The sequence below is a fragment of the Anabrus simplex genome, chromosome 4 (genome assembly GCF_040414725.1).
Source record: "Anabrus simplex isolate iqAnaSimp1 chromosome 4, ASM4041472v1, whole genome shotgun sequence".
NCBI classification, from domain to species: Eukaryota; Metazoa; Arthropoda; class Insecta; order Orthoptera; family Tettigoniidae; genus Anabrus; species Anabrus simplex.
The window spans coordinates 321,644,127-321,661,415 of NC_090268.1; the positions used below are offsets into that span (position 1 = coordinate 321,644,127).

At 39.6% G+C, this 17,289-nt stretch overlaps 1 protein-coding gene across 3 annotated transcripts in view; it reads left to right on the forward strand.

The window, feature by feature from the left end:
* The window catches only part of LOC136871943 (protein bric-a-brac 2), a 305,261-nt gene that overhangs the window by 112,654 nt on the left and 175,318 nt on the right, over positions 1–17,289 (forward strand). The gene's annotated exons all lie outside the window — the stretch shown is intronic.

Sequence of the window (17,289 nt, forward strand, 5' to 3'; positions counted from 1 at the left end):
TTGTCGTAATTCGTAGCACAATCGCGTAAAAGTTCAGTTATGTGACTACAGATGTTGGGACAGAACATCATAGAACATACCAGATGTGTTAAAACAAAGAATAAAGTTCGCTGAACATGTCAAACATCCCCCAACATTGTTCTAAAAACCCACCAGTACGATGTCAGGAAACAATTTCAAACATTCAATATGAAACGTGGATTGTCGGTGGTACTGTTCAGGCACAAACTTTGAGAACGTACATAGACGGTAGTACTCCCTTGGGCCACGCGCAACACTGCCGTAAATAGACGGCAGTACTGCTCATTTGGTTAAGAGAGTTCACAATGAAATCCTGAGGAAAATAGGGGAAGAAAGATCAATTTCATAGATCAGGCCACCAGAGAATATGCTACTCCATTTGAAAATATTTGCTAACATAAGGTAGTGAAGCCACTTAATAAAAAAAGAATAGACTGCTGAAGAACCAGCTTCAGAAGGTAGATCAAAAGAGGTCTTTTCTCCTACCTGAATAAAGTCCAGTTGACACCAGATGTCATGGTGAGGAAGTGATGAAAGCCAGTCACCACATAGATGTGGGCCAAAGGGTAGATCTTCTCTCTCGGACTAGGATGTTATCACAGACACCGGACGGAATAACCTCTGAGAATTTATACAAATAGCAAGAAGGGAAAATGTGACGTATCGAGGGTAAGAACATTCGAGAACGGAGTGGAAGCATGCTGACGTAAAGCATACATCAAAGGAGAACAAGCGCAGAATTCCAGGGCCAAAGTAGAAAGAAGATACTGCAGGAATGGAGATAGAGTAGCAGATACATCAATGTATACCCAAATGTTGGCGGAAGGTAAGACTAAAATTACATGCGTCTTATCATCAGACCAACCACTTTCCATATTTGTATGTTGTATCTTCTTTTAAGGTCCTCGCATCATGTTCGTAGACAAGCATTTTCCTCGAATTTAATTGGTGTTTATTGTCCAAAAATCTTGCAGTCAGATCGATCACTATAGCTGCTCCTTTAGTTTTCGTCAATCGCTATGATGTCAGCTCGACATGTTGATCCATTTTCGGAGAGGCATCCAACTACTCCATAGACTTCTGTGAGGGCTTCCAGCGAACATAGAATGCACAACATAATGGCAGTTGATTCTCATTAGCTCTCCCTTGGGACGGAACCCTAATACATGAGGAATGGTTTCGAACTCGTCACATCTTCTGCAATGGGATGTATTAAGGTTCCTCCCAGGAAGAATTCGAATGGGGATGACATTGCAATTCATTTTAATTGCTTCCATCCATTGTCCACATGACAGTCCTCTCTGATAGTTTACCCAGGAGGCACCTTTCTTCCAAAGAGAAAACTATATTACTTCTTTTCCTTTAGATGGCAGTAAGGTCCGTTCCTGAAAAAATCCTCAGAAGTAATTTTTTTATAGATTTGGCATTAGAGTTTAAGACATATTCAGTTTACTGTTTGGTGAGTGGCAAGCGCTGAATACAGTGATTAAACTCTCTGATCTTGTCCATATAGTGCTCCTGTACAGTCATCAGCCTTTTGCATATATTTATACGTTGAATGAAGGCTTCCCATTATGCTTTAAAGATACAAAGTCCCCTGAGGCTGTGTGGTACAGAGATCATAACATCTGGGGCATTTGTTGGTAAAGTGATAATTTCTTTAACAGAGCTCTTGATGTCTTTGTCAGTGTCACTGACAAATTTTACCTTCAGATTTTTTAGAGGTTCACTCTGGAATGGGTGTACCAACTGTTGTCGGATATGCTGGTTGAGTATATTTAACTTCTGTTGAGGAATGAGAGGGGGTAAACTTACCAGTTGGTTTGAATTATTCATGAGCTGTTCTGTAACAATAGAGGGATTGAATTGAATTTAGTCTTGAAACGTTACACCAAGGTAGTTTATGGTCTTAACTGAGGAAATGCACATCATTTTGTTTCCATCTAGAGAAGTGAGAGCAGTACTACTTAGCTGACCCGTACAAATAAAAATAGCTTTAGTCTTAATAGCATCTGTTTGGAGACCAATATTTGCTAGGGAAGTTGAGGCCAGATCGTCAAGGAGCTTGGCAGAAGCATTATTCTTGCATGTGAGAGTCCGATCATCTGCAAATGCAAATACAGTGAAACCTTGATTCTCCATTTTTGGAGGGACCCTGGGGGGTAGGGGGAAAGCACTATACGGGAAAACTGAAAATCCGGGAATGAATTAGAACCATCAACAATTTGGCTAAACATCACAATAATGAAATAAGTGTAATTATAATCTTACAGATACTCCTAAACTAAACCGAACCACAGCTCTGATGGGTTTTCGCCTACCTAGCGACTGCTGTTCAGCCTGACAGTCTGCAGATATAGAGGTGACGCATGGTCAGTGTGATGAATCTTCTTGGCCATTATTCCTGGCTTTCTAGACTGGGGTTGCCATTTCACCATTAGATAGCCTCTCAATTAATGGTAATCATGTAGGCTGAGTTGGTCTAGAAACTCATATCCAGGTAAAAATACTTGATCTGGCCGGAAATCAAATCCGGGGCTTCTGGATGATAGGCAGGCAAGCAGGACCACGAGGCCACCCTCGGACATTAATTACAAGTTAAAATCTCGATACTTTATATTTGGTTTTACCGGGCAAACTTATTTCAGGTCTGAAACTTTGATCAGCCAAGCCTATCGAAAGATTTGTGAGTGTTATTAATAACAGTGGATTTTTATTAATAATAGGTTAGATTTCAACAAGAAGCAAGTATTGTGTGGGATGCACAATGCCTGTGCTTGAAGAGTTGCATTAATAGTACTGGTCACAGCCTTTTAACACATTTTGGTCTGGACTTTCAAGTCTGCCAATCACTAGTCTGGGGTGTATTTTGCTCTGCAACCATTTGCGTTACAATATTTGTAAGCTTGTTTTTTCATTACATTGGATTGACTTTTAGCTATTTAAGTGTTTAACACGGCTTGCTTGCATGGTTTCCAATTTGTACACCAGGCAAATGCTGGGGCTATACCTTAATTAAGGCCACAGACGCTTCCTTCCAATTCCTAAGCCTTTCTTATCCCATCGTCAACATAAGACCTAAAAAAAAAAAAAAAAAAAGCTACCCATCCCGCAGAGCTGATCACGTCAACTGGGAGTGTTTCCTTGTCCAGGCAGTCAAGTGATCATGATATTAGGTGTCGTCCATCTGTTGTATTGTCGTCAAGTACCAGTATTCTCTTTTCACGTTTCTTACTAGGAAATTGAATCTAGCAAAGAAGTCAGTTAGGTATAACATGATGTTAAGCATAATGGCCGGTCATACAAATTTTAGTGAAAAATGGAAGAGTATGTATAGGTACTTAAAGGCAGAAGCAGGTTCCAAGGAGGACATTCCAGGAATCATTAATGAACAAGGGGGAGTGTGTATGCAAGGATCTTCAAAAGGAGAAGTATTCAGTCAGCAGTATGTAAAGATTGTTGGTTACAAGGATAATGTCCAAATAGAGGAGGTGATTAATACTAAAGAATTATTAAAATTGACCTATGATAAAAATGACTTTTAAAGTAAGATACAAAAGTTGAAAACTAGAAAAGCGGCTGGAATTGATAAATTTTCTGGGGATATACTAAAGACAATGGTACATATTGATTACTTTGATTATTGTTAGCATGAAGGAGCTATACCAAATGAATGGAGAGTTGTTATAGGAGCCCCTGTGTATAAAGGAAAGGGTGATACACATAAAGTTGAAAATTACAGGCCAGGCAGTTTGACATATATTGCATGTAAGCCTTGGGAAACCATTCTTTCTGATTATATTAAACATGTTTGCAAAATTAATAACTAGTTTGATAGAAGGCATTTTGGGTTTAGGAAAGGTTATTCCACTGAAGATCAACTTATAGGATTCCAGCAAGATATATCAGACGTCCTGGATTCAGGCGGTCAAAGGGACTGTATCGCGATTGACCTATCGAAGGCATTTGATAGGGTAGAGCATGGGAGACTACTGGCAAAAATGAATGCAATTGGACTAGAAAAAAGAGTGACTGAATAGGCGGCTATATTTCTAGAAAATAGAACTCAAAGAATTAGAGTAGGTGAAGCTTTATCTGTCCTTGTGATAATTAAGAGGAGAATTCCTCAAGGCAGTATTATTGGACCTTTATGTTTTCTGATATATATCAATGATATCTGTAAAGAAGTGGAATCAGGGATTAGGCTTTTTGTAGCTGATAATATTCTGTACAGAGTAATAAATAAGTTACAGGATTGTGAGCAACTGCAAAATGACCTCGATAATGCTGTGAGATGGACAGTAGGCAATGGAAAAATGATAAACGAGGTTCAAAGTCAGGTTGTGAATTTCACAAAGAGGAAAAGTCCTCTGAGTTTTGATTACTGCATTGATGGGGTGAAAGTTCTTTTTGGGGATCATTCTAAGTACCTGGGTATTAATATAAGGAAAGATTTTCATTGGGGTAATCACATAAATATGATTGTAAATAAAGGTTACAGATCTCTGCACATGGTTATGAGGGTATTTAGGGGTTGTAGTAAGGGTGTAAAGGAAAGGGAATACAAGTCTCTGGTAAGACCCCAACTAGAGTATGGTTCCAGCTTATAGGATTCTCACCAGGATTACTTGATTCAAGAACTGGAAAAAATCCAAAGAAAAGCAGCTCGATTTGTTCTGGGTGATTTCCGGCAGGAGAGTAGCGTTACAAAAATGTTGCAAAGTTTGGGTTGGCAAGACTTGGGAGAAAGGAGACGAGCTGCTCGACTGAGTGGTATGTTATGATAAAGATGGTGATTCCCATAGCGAACCTGGAATATTTGTTCTGAATGAGTTAATTTATAATACCAATAATAATCTAATAACGGATCAACTATATTGGTATTAAGTGGTATGTTCCAAGCTGTCAGTGGAGAGATGATGTGGAATGACATTAGTAGACAAATAAGTTTGAGTGTTTTTAAAAGTATGAAAGATCACAATATGAAGATAAAGCTGTAATTCAAGAGGACAAATTGGGGCAAATATTTGTTTATAGGAAGGGGAAGTAGGGATTGGAATAACTTACAAAGGGAGATTTTCAATAAATTTCCCATTTCTTTGCAATAATTTAAGGAAAGGCTACGAAAACAACAGATGGGGAATCTGCCACCTGAGCAACTGCCCCAAATGCAGATCAGTAGTGATTGATTGATTGCATAGGTTATTTTCTTCTTTCTCATACAATGATCCTGTTTTACCGTATTTTCTTGCATATAACTCGCCACCGCGTATATGTCACACCCCATTTTTAACATTTGAAATTGCAGGGAAAAAATCCCCACACATAACTCGCATTAATTTCTGATGTCAAAAAGATGTACAGTACATACACAAAATAAAGTTTGGGTATTCTGTGGATGTGCCTACATTAAATATCAGGAACTGTACCAATTGCTGGTACAGTACTTTGTACGTGACAGTACAAGAAGAAGCTGCATTTCTTTCTACCTGCAAATCGGTTGAGGCTACTTGTTGTAACAAATATACCTAACTCACAAATCCCCTTCCCAAGGCCCCATTCCTAGCCAGTCAGTCTCGCTCAGCCATCCCTCTCACTCTTCCGTCTTTATCAATATGCTTATCAGGGATGCACAGCTGTGAGCTTGCATCCGGGAGATAGTGGGTGCGAACCCCACTCTCGGCAGCCCTTAAGATGGTTTTCCATTGTTTCTCATTTTCACACCAGGCAAATGCTGGGGCTGTACATTAATTAAGGCCACGGCCGCTTCCTTCCCATTCCTAAGCCTTTGCTATCCCATCATCGCCATAAGACCTATCTGTGTCGGTGCGACGTTGAGCAAAAAAAAAACCAACAAAAAACAGAAAAATGCTTATCACTACCTGTCTGGCAGAGCTGATCACGTGAACTAGGGGTATTTCCCTGTCCAGGCAGTCAAGTGATGACGGTATTAGGTATCCTCCATCTGTTGTATTGTCGACAAGTACCAGTATTCTGTCTTCACGTTTGATTGTTGTTTCTCAGTTAAGGTTTCTTATGTAGGTCGATCTTTTAAGTTATAGAGAAGCATGGGAGTTATACGGCTGGGTTTGAACTTAAAGTGATAAAATATGCTGAAGAACATGGTAACAGAGCTGCCAGTTGAGAATTCAGTGTGACAGAGTTTAATGTCCGCTACTGGTGTAAACAGAAAACTGTGCTAGAAACCACCAACCAAACACGTAAGGCATTCAGAGGACCAAAAACTGTTAAGGTTCCTTAGCTGGAGACGAGTTGCTTCGTTACGTTACAGAGTTACAAAATGATTGCTTTAGTGTCTTGCACGAGATGTTACATTTCAAAGCACGCGAACTAGCAATTAAAGGAGGAATAAGTAGTTCGGATCTGAAAGTGAGTCGGGTTGGATCCATAGATTCATACAAGTGTGTCTTGTGGCAACTAGATGAAAATCTAGCAGTATATTTACAAGTGAATTTTTTTCTCTCTGTCCCTCTCTCTGATATTGTTAATGAATACTACATAACAAAAGTTAAAGTGAATACAATTCCCAATCATTTATTTCTTCTACAGTTTTACCTTACCGGCTGTCATAACCACGAATAGGTATTAATGAATTTAGACTATTGTTGCTTAGTCCACATGAATGCCGAGCATCGCTAACATGGAAATATTGTTCAGTCTTGTAAACTAGCGATGGTGGTGGTTTTTGTCGGGATTGTCTTAAAGTGGTCATCTACACAAGGAAAATTGTGAAGATGACTATTGAAAAAAGAAAAGATCACAAATGCTTGAAGAATAAGAAAAGAGGGAGTCATTAAAGGAGCCCTTTTACACTGGATGTCCCAATATCATCGAGTCTGAAGGAAACTTGTTCTTTCTGAAAACTGACGAGACACTATGTGGCAATGTGTGCACACATGAACTTCGCAGTTTCGTCAGCCCCACACTGTCCTGCTCTGCTCTGCTGCCAACTGTTTCTCAATCTGCACCTGGCCTTATGCAGCTCTACCTACAGAACTTTTTTTACAGTCTAAGAGGACCTGTAGGGAACCCCATGATGTGTGTATTTTTGCTCCTGATAACAATTGATTATTCCTTGACATGAGACAGTGATCTGTGGTCTTGAAATAGGAGCACAAGAGTTGAAAATTTATGTGCTAATTAAATTTAAGTGTTAGTTCATAACTGTAAGAATCAACAGTTGTGTTATTAAATTGTTGCTCCTTACAATATTTGTTGACCCCAACGTGATTGAGAAGCCAATGTGATAGTTTGCATTTGTGTCATCTCAAATTGTGTTTCCAAAAGCTGGCAGAGTGTTACTGTATCGGTGCCTTAAAATAGGCAAGATGCTTACAGCAGATAACAACTCTGCAGATAAAACATTCTAGTACAAGGTTGCAGCTGTGGGCAACGAAACCCATATGATAAGCATAAAATTACCTCCTTTCTGGATGGAAAAGCCCGAAATAAGGTTCACTCAGCTCAATTTGGGATACAGAAGGTTAAGAGTGAAAGTGATAAGCAATTATTTGGTTCTTCACCTCGAACCAAGATATCTCGAAAATATGTGGGACATGATTCTCGGCGAGACCATGGCTAACAAATGCACAGCTGCTAAAACTCAACTTCTCGCTATTTTTAAAGCTAGTAGCGATCAACAGTTAAGGAAACTTTTGATTGGTATTGAATTAGAATAATAATGTACAACAGGTGATTGTTTGGTCCGCTCTGTCAATATATTATTAGTATTTGAATAATTAATATGTACGTGTTTTGGGAGCCTTAACTCCCTTCGTCAGCGTATTTACATCAAAGTCTACCTTATCAGAAGTCTCAAGATACAACATCTCATCAAATTAACATTGAGCATTTTCCTGTTTAACCTCAACACTAGTCACTATATGTACACTTCGCTGTGTTGTTGTAACCCAACACGTAAGACATGGAACATATTTAGAAACACTTGAATTGTCCACTAATTCCTCCTATCCTTTACACTCTTACAACGTGTATCATCACCCTGGATTGATCCATTAGCTGAGTCAGGACCACTTACTAGGCCACTCAGCCGTTGCCCATGGTTCACGAACTAGGTTGTGACTACAGTAACCCACACCAATAACAGATTATTTACATTGAAATGATGAATTTACTCTCCAAGACATATCAATATCTACATCCAGTCTTCAGCAAGGTAACAAAGACCTACAGTACATTTCAGAATTTACGACTAACATCTGCCATATCAGTGGCAAGGACGATGTAGTTGCTGATTATTTATCTTGAATTGATTGCATCCTGGTTATTATGACAAAATACCCGAAAGTCAAGTGAAGGATGAAGAACTCAAACATGCGTGAGAATACTCAAACACTTTAAAAGTTATAATTTGCCTTCCGGAAAGCAATTATGGTGTGCCGTTTCAACCAATAACATTAAACCATTTATTCCACTATGTTATCATCGAAGATTGTTCCACCAGATTCACAATACGACTCACCCTGTTGTTAAGTCCTCTATCAAGCAGATGACATCTGGATATGTTTGGCCAGGAATTGGGAATGATGTGCAAAAACAGACTCAAGTATGTGTTGTTGTCAAAAGAACAAGGTCACAAAGCATACCAAATCACAGATTGAGACATTCAAGGAAGAAGTTGGTCGATTCAGCACAGTCCTCATTTATATTGTTGGGTTATTACTGTTTTGTGTACTGTCCAACCATCATTGACAGATTCACCAACTGGACGAAAGCAATTCCCATGCAAGAGATGGCTGCAGAAACTGTTGCCCAAGGATTTTATAATGATTGGATCACAGGATTTGGAGTTTCAGGCCGCCTTGTAACTGACCAAGGAAGACATTTTGAATCTTCGTTATTCAAGGAACTGGCTGCACTGTGTGGAGTTAACCTTTGGCATACCACTCCATACCATCCATAATGTAATGGGACGATAGAATGTCTACAGAAGCAAAGTAAAGTCATCTCCGTACAGGCCACGAAGGCCCTGGGTAAAGGCTTCCACTATCCGTAACCTCTGCAGTTGCTGTGATAGAGTGGTTAGCTCTATGCCTGGCTGCTTTTGCCCCCAAGAATTAACCTGGTACTTGTTTTTGATGTAGGCTGAGTGAACTTCAGGGCAATGTGCACCTCCGGAAGTGGAAATCTTGTTTTTTAAATTTTTTGACTTTCTGACGTGGAATCAAAGCCACATTCTTGTGGGTGAACTGATCACATCTTTACTGCTTCGGCCAGGCAGCCCCCTAGAACATCTGCATAGAACCCTGAAAACTGCAGTCAGGGCTCATAACTCACTGAAATGCACACACACTCTCGGATGGTGTTACTAGGATTATGTTCAGCACTTCAACCAGATTAGAAAAGCTCAGTCGCACAGATGAGGTACGAAAAGCCTATTTGCATTTGAGGTGAATTTTTTGAAGAATCTAAGATGAAAGTAGATCCAGAAACATGTGTACAGAACTTACAGAACTGCATGAATATGCTGAAACAAATCAAGACACAGCACAAGAATGCAAGAATAGTCTTCGTTCACAGAGATCTTCATACCTGCCCTTACGTATTCATCAGAATTGATTGAGTCAAGAAATCCTTGGAACCAGCATGTGAAGGTCCATTCCAAGTGTTGAAGAGGCATGACAAGTACTTTTGTCTTAATTGGACATAAAACAAACAGTATTGACTAGGAGGAATAAAAATAGTTTTGTACAATTTTGTAAGAAGTACTTTTCTATCACTATCAAAGAAACCAATCAGCCTATTGTTTTGACAGTCTTAAATCAGCCTACTTGATAGCAGATGAAAAGCCTACAGATGAGGGGTCCACTTTCATAAAAGAGAACTTCTCCTCCTGTAGATCACTCCAATCACGATCATAGTCAATCGAGAACAATGCCTGGAAGTCACCAAACCCCAGAAATCAGGACAATGAAAGTGATCAATATCAGAACATCTTGCAGTGGACGTACTCTTCGCCTCCCAGTGCGGTTGTTAGATGCTGTATGTGTACACTGAGGTGGGGGGAGTGAGGTAGGGAACCACATGATATGCGTGTGTATTTTGTCTCCATGACATTTTGCCCCTGACAACAACAGTCTATTATTCCTTGACATGTGGTCTTGAACTAGGAGCAAAAGAGTTGATAATTTAATTATATTTAAATTAAGTGTAAGTTATTAACTTTATAATAGGTGGTTGTGTTATTAAGTTGTAACTTCTTACAGACCCTTAGAACCAGATCAGTATGAATGCTTCCATCCTATTGCAGCACAGAAATCTGCTTCCTAGTCATTATACCAAGATTTAATTCCCATAATAGTAAGTTCCAATGCCTTGTACGAGGGATGCTTTTAAAGTAAGCACCATTTTGATGTAGAAAAATAGTAGTGCAATTTTTCAAACAATTTTTTGTTGTATATATAAGCGTGTATCTTAAACTAATTCGCAACATAAGTTTGAAGCATATTACGGCACTTATCATATCATGAAACCAGCTTCTGAATTCCATCCTCATAGAAATCTGCCGCCTGATGTGTCAGCCACTACAACACAATCGTTTTTAGGTCATCATCGTCATGGCGCTGATCTTCTATCCGTACATGCCTTTTCAAGTGCAGGAACAAGTGGTAGTCACCAAGTCTTCAGTAATGACAGACGGTTGTTCACTACGCTTCTCGTCGTGACATTAGTGTACGACCTTCTTTTAATGCTCTAACCCATTTCCTTATCATTTCTTTGCTCATAGTGTGTTCTCCATACAGTTCAATAATCTGCTGATGAATTTCAACAGCTTTTACATTTAGAAAACGAATCACAGAATGTACTTCACACTCGGCGGGACCGTTAATTGTCAGAGGCATTTTTAATACGCACAAACGTAAATATGAGCGAACGCTTCCATAATGGCATTTGTGACTAGCGTACTGATGTACGTAATGAGTGCACATGATTTGAACGATGACCGAAGTTCTGCTGCGGCCACATTTGAAAACGGTACTTACTTAAAAAGCATGCCTCATATATTTAATCTCTGAACATGTGGATGATTGTCGTGTCAAATATATTTCCCCAAATAACATGTTGTTTGCCATTCTCTGTTGTAAATTATTATTTTCATGAGGTGTCGGGCTCCATGGCTAATGGTTAGCGTGCTGGCCTTTGGTCACAGGGGTCTCGGGTTCGATTCCTGGCAGGGTCGGGAATTTTAACCAAACTTGGTTAATTTTGCTGACACGGGGACTGGGTGTATGTGTCGTCTTCATCATCATGGCATCCTCATCACGACATGCAGGTCGCCTACGGGAGTCAAATCGAAAGACCTGCATCTGGCAAGCCGAACTTGTCCTCGGACACTCCCGGCACTAAAAGCTGTACACCATTTCATTTTCATGAGGTCTTAAATGATAAGCTTTTTACAGTGTGATCAGCAGTCCTTTCCAATATTGTTTGCTGCAGCCCAAACTAATGTGCACATGGTTTTAAGGGTGCTATTCCCCTGCTGTATGGTACTAATGTTCCGTGAGCACATTTTGCACACGATTCTGAACCCTAGCGAAATGTTGTATTATCCGTTCGTAAAACATGACTCCTTGAAATCGTGTAGCAACATCCTTTCACCATGTAACTATTTTAATATGTCGTGCCTCGTGACCAGGTGTAATGAAGAGAGGAATCAATGCATAAAACTAGGTAACAGTGCAGTAATTAATGTCTTAAACACCAAACTGGATAGCGTATGTACTCTCCTCTTGTCATACAACCAGCATGTTTTCAGCAGTGTAGTGTAGCGGATGCGGTTAGGTGTTCACCTAGCAAACAATGTGGTTTTCCGTGGTTTCCCATTTTCACACCAGGCAAATGCTGGGGCTGTACCTTAATTAAGGCCACGGCCGCTTCCTTCCAACTCCTAGGCCTTTGCTATCCCATCGTCGCCATAAGACCTATCTGTGTCAGTGCGACGTAAAGCCCCTAGCAAAAAAAAAAAAAAAAGCAAACAACGGAATGTGCCAGTGGCGGTTCGAATCCTGCATCGTTCAAATATTTTTGCATTAGTATGATGTTTGAATACATAAACATAGGTCCAAGTTTGCCTCATTCAAATAGTAGAATGATGCTGTTATTCATCTTGTGCCCTGAACATACTCTGCTGGTTAGGGCCTGAATGTACTGTAATCTCTGGTGTCATTTGGCATGTTTTCCACATGCTCTTCACTTAGAGGGAAGGAAGACAAAACGTGTGTGAGGCACTACGTCTGTACCAGGAACAGGATCCCAACAGGCGACACCCTGCTGCTATGACAGGCCCGTTACATCGGGTGAAACAGTAGAGGCCGTTCTGATGGCAGCCCGTAATAATCCACATATCATTACAAGGGCGATTACACGACAGGTGAACACCAGCCAGCCGTCCATCTGGTGAATACTGCATGAACATAAATTTCATCAGACCATCTTGAGCTACACTAAGAGCTCCATGGGTGGGATTTCGAAGCTCAAATGGAGTTTTGTCGGTGGCTATTAGGCAGGCTAGACAATGATGCAGCATTCGTATCGCATATCTTGTTCTGGTACGAATCGCGCTTCCACAATAATGGGAACGTCAATTGCCACTACATGCAGTATTGGAGTCCGGACACTCCTCACTGGGTGCGCCAGGCAGCCCATCAAGTGTGATGGGAAGTGAATGCTTGGTGTAGAATCTTGGGGGATCGCCTGATTGGGCCTTATTTCTTTGAGGGCGTTGGACGGGACCACGCTACCTGCACATTCTGTGTCAGGAACGCCCACTGCTGCTGGATGATGTGCCCTTGCACGATCGTTTGACGATGTGGTTGCAACAGGATGGAGCTCCACCAAATTTGACTTTGTCCATTCACAACCATCTGAACAAGGAACTGCCAGGGAAATGGATAGGACAAGGAGGCCCTGTTTCTTGGCCTGCCAGATTACCAGATTTAACACCGTTAGACTACTTCTTGTGGGGGCTACATATGAAGAAAGTCGTTTACACTCAAGCACCGTTAAACTCCGACCAGCTCTGGCAACTCATCATGGTCGCATGCTGAGCAATTACACCTGAAATGCTTCAGCACGCAAAACGATCTATTGGACACTAGGCCCGAATGTGCATAAAACAAAACGATTATTACATTGAGCGTTTGCTGCGATGAGACATTGTCAGGGCAGTTGTGTTCCTATTATTTCCGGTCTGTATGTGTCCAGCCTGCTAACTAATTGGCCCTTCTTAGGGCCACACACACATTCATTCGCACGCAATTTGCATGAAAGCCGGTATTGAACTTACATTGTGTGTGGTATGTATTAAACAAATATTTCAACAATTTGTAATCTTCGCCCAGATCTCAAACCTGCCACCTGACATGCAAGCCTGCTTCGCCATACCTTTACCAACTACATTACAGTTCCAAACGGCACACCGACAGCTTATAGCAAGTATTAGGTTTACTGCGGTCACAATAGCAATTTAGTGTTTCGCCAGCATGTCAGGTTCATATGATCTAGTACACACACGCATATCTTCCAGTGGATGATAGGAAAAACTTAAAACGGTCCACCTTTTCAATACAAAAATGTTATATTTATTTATAACATGTATTTGCACTTGGAACTAGTTTCGACGCTGTGTTTGCGTCATCATCAGCCAAAATGTGGGAAATAGGCAAGATGTAGGCATTTATATTACACAAGGCGTTACTTTAAACAATACACATCTTACAAGGAGATAAAAACAGGGACGAATATAGAAACAAATGAATCGTTGAGAAAACAAAAATTATACATATTAAAAATAACCTTAACCACACATCTTGCAGTGCGAAAGTGTTCTTCTTGAATGATTCCTGAATATAAAAACACACGCGCACACATTTCTGAAGAGCCAGCAGGCAGGACAAAGTAAAGTGAAACCTTAAGAGTTCTTCTGAGAAGAGTTCCTCATTTTTTCTATGTTCCGACTAACTAATGAAGTCTCCCTTGAGTTCCTGATAAACATACACAACAGGAAATTCTCCTTCACTCTCAACAATAGCTCTAAAGACCAACGGTAAAATTTTTATTTTAAATATTGTGCAGAGACGTGAAAGCATGATTTTGAACATGATATAACTCCTTCATATAACCCAGTTTTTTATACAAGGTGTTGCATTAAATAATACACATCTTACGAGGAGATAAAAACAGGGACGAATGTAGAAACACATGCATCGTTGAGAAAGCAAGTTATACATATTAAAAATAAGCTTAACCACATAACTTGCAGTGCGAAAATATTTGCCTTGAATGATTCCTGAATACAAAACGCGCGCGCACACACTTCTAAAGAGCCAGCAGGCAGGAAAAAGTAAGGTGAAACCTTAAGAGTTCTTCTGAGAAGAGTTCATCATTCTTTCTATGATCTAACTAACTAATGAAGTCTCCCTTGAGTTCCTGATAAACATACACAACAGGAAATTAAACAATACACATCTTACAAGGAGATAAAAACAGGGAAAGTTATACATATTAAAAATAACCTTAACCACACATCTTGTAGTGCGAAAATATTCGTCTTGAATGATTCATGAATACAAAACACACGCACACACATTTCTGAAGATCAGCAGGCAGGAAAAAGTAATGTGAAACCTTAAGAGTTCTTCTGAGAAGAGTTCATCATTTTTTCTATGTTCCGACTAACTAATGAAGTCTCCCTTGAGTTCCTGATAAACATACACAACAGGAAATCCTCCTTCACTCTCAACAATAGCTATAAAGACCACGGTAAATTTCATTTTAAATATTGTGCAGAGACGTGAAAGCATGATCTTGAATATAATATAACTCCTTCATTTAACCCAATTTTTTACACAAGGTGTTACATTAAACAATACACTCTTACGAGGAGATAAAAGCAGGGACGAATGTAGAAACAAATGCATCGTTGAGAAAGCCAAAATTATACATATTAAAAATAAGTTAACCACACAACTTGGAGTGCGAAAATATTTGCCTTGAATGATTCCTGAATACAAGACGCACGCGCACACATTTCTAAAGAGCCAGCAGGTAGGAAAAAGTAAGGTGAAACCTTAAGAGTTCTTCTGAGAAGAGTTCATCATTCTTTGTATGTTCCGACTAATTAATGAAGTCTCCCTTGAGTTCCTGATAAACATACACAACAGGAAATTCTCCTTAACTCTCAACAATAGCTATAAAAGACCAACGGTAAATTGTATTTTAAATACTGTGCAGAGATGTGGAAGCATGATCTTGAACGTGATATAACTTCTTCATTTAACCACCTTTGAAAGTTTCTCTCTATATTACATAGCTTCATTAACACACCATTCTGTAGATGCACAAAATAATCTTGTAATCTTCACAGGTCCGGTATTCAGCTCGACAAGAATATAAAATAGGTATTAAGGAATACTTTGTTGAGAGTGTGGAGGTTGACTGTGCCAGTATTTGTGGTGTATTGTTGCAGCGTTACGTGTAGGGTGGGGGCAGGTTTCTATGATGTTTATTGCGGGACATGAGGCGGTAAAGCTATGGCGCGAGATGAAGAGGAACAGAGCGTGTTGGATAGTTTAGATCTGGGCAGTGGCCGTTGTTGGATTAGGAGGGGAGAGGGGACGAGCGGTAGGGGAGGAGGAGTGGAAGGGGGGGAAGTATGGAGGGTGATGTGGTGAAAGTGTGTGGCGTGACAAAGTATTATGCATAATCTGAAAGACAGATCTGTTTTTCGGGATATTCATGTTTTTGAAAAATTCAATGAGAAAGTCGAATAGGATCTTTGGTTTCTCTGAGATATCATTTAAGTTTAGGTTGGGATTGAAATATTGGTCTAAATGAATATAGAGGTTTTCAGTGACGTCTAGGAAAGAACCTTTGTTTAGAATATCTAATACCTCAAGATCTTGATTTATTTCAGTAAAGTTGTGCTTAAATTCTTTTATATGTAGGGCGACCGCGGAAAAACGGTTGTGTTTTATGGCATTGACATGTTCTGCATATCTGATTTTAAAGCTGCGTCCTGTTTGCCCTAGGTAAGAACTTTTGCAGTCTTGGCAAGAAAACCTATATACACCTGATTTAGAAAAAGGACTACTTTTATTTATTGATGAAGAGTTGTGTAGGATCTCTGTGCTTCTGTTGTTAGTACGAAAGGGTATTTTAACGTTGTGTTTTTTAAAAACGTTAGTGACGTTGTAAATTTCTTTATTGAAAGTAAATGTGGAAAACGCGGCAGTGCTAGTATGGTCTTTTATTAGGGTGGTTTTTGGGCGGTGTCTGAATTTATTGATTATTCTTTCAATAAAGGATTCATTATATCCATTGAATTTTGCTATAGAGCGAATGGTGTTCAATTCTTTATTTAAGTTTTTTCTTGACATCGGAATTTTGAATGCTCGGTCTACTAAGCTATTATATGTAGCCGCTTTGTGTGTTTGGGGGTGTAGTGAGTCATTTCTTATAGTAGTGGCCGTTTGAGTGTTCTTTCTATAGATACTATATGTGAACGAAGAGGGGTGCCTGTTGATTGTTAGGTCTAGGAAGTTGATGGAGTTGTTTGTCTCTGATTCTAAGGTAAATTTAATGTCATGATCAATATTATTAAGGTTTTTGAGGGTGGATGGCGCGTCTGTGGAGCGTTCATCTAGGATTATAAATGTGTCATCTACGTACCTAGCCCAGAATTGGATATTAGCAAATTTGATGTTATTGTCAATGGCGGTGTGCTCTAGGAAATCAAGGTAGATCTCTGCTAAAATTCCTGAGGCTGGTGAACCCATAGCCAAACCATCTTGTTTGTAAATGATCTTATCGAATGTGAAGTAGTTATTGTTAATTAGTAATCTTAATATGGTCATAAAGTCTTGAACTTCTAGTTTACTTAGTTGATTGTTAGCAAGTAAGTTCTTTTCGATGATCGGGAATAATGAGTTGGTGTTTATACTGGGATACATGTTGACTATATCAAAGGAGTGCATTGAATGATATGGTTGAAGCTTGAAACTGTTTAGTTTGTTCACTAATTCTACAGTGTTCCTGATGGATTTATTTGATGAGAATTTATAATGTTTATTAAGAAATTGTTGGATAAATTGAGATAATTTATATAAGGGGCTTGGTCTGTAGTTTATTATGGGTCGAATAGGGACACCGGTTTTGTGGATTTTGGGTAGTGCTTTAGCTGTTGGTAGGCCTGGGTTCATAGTAATTAACTTTTGTTTTTCTTGTTCA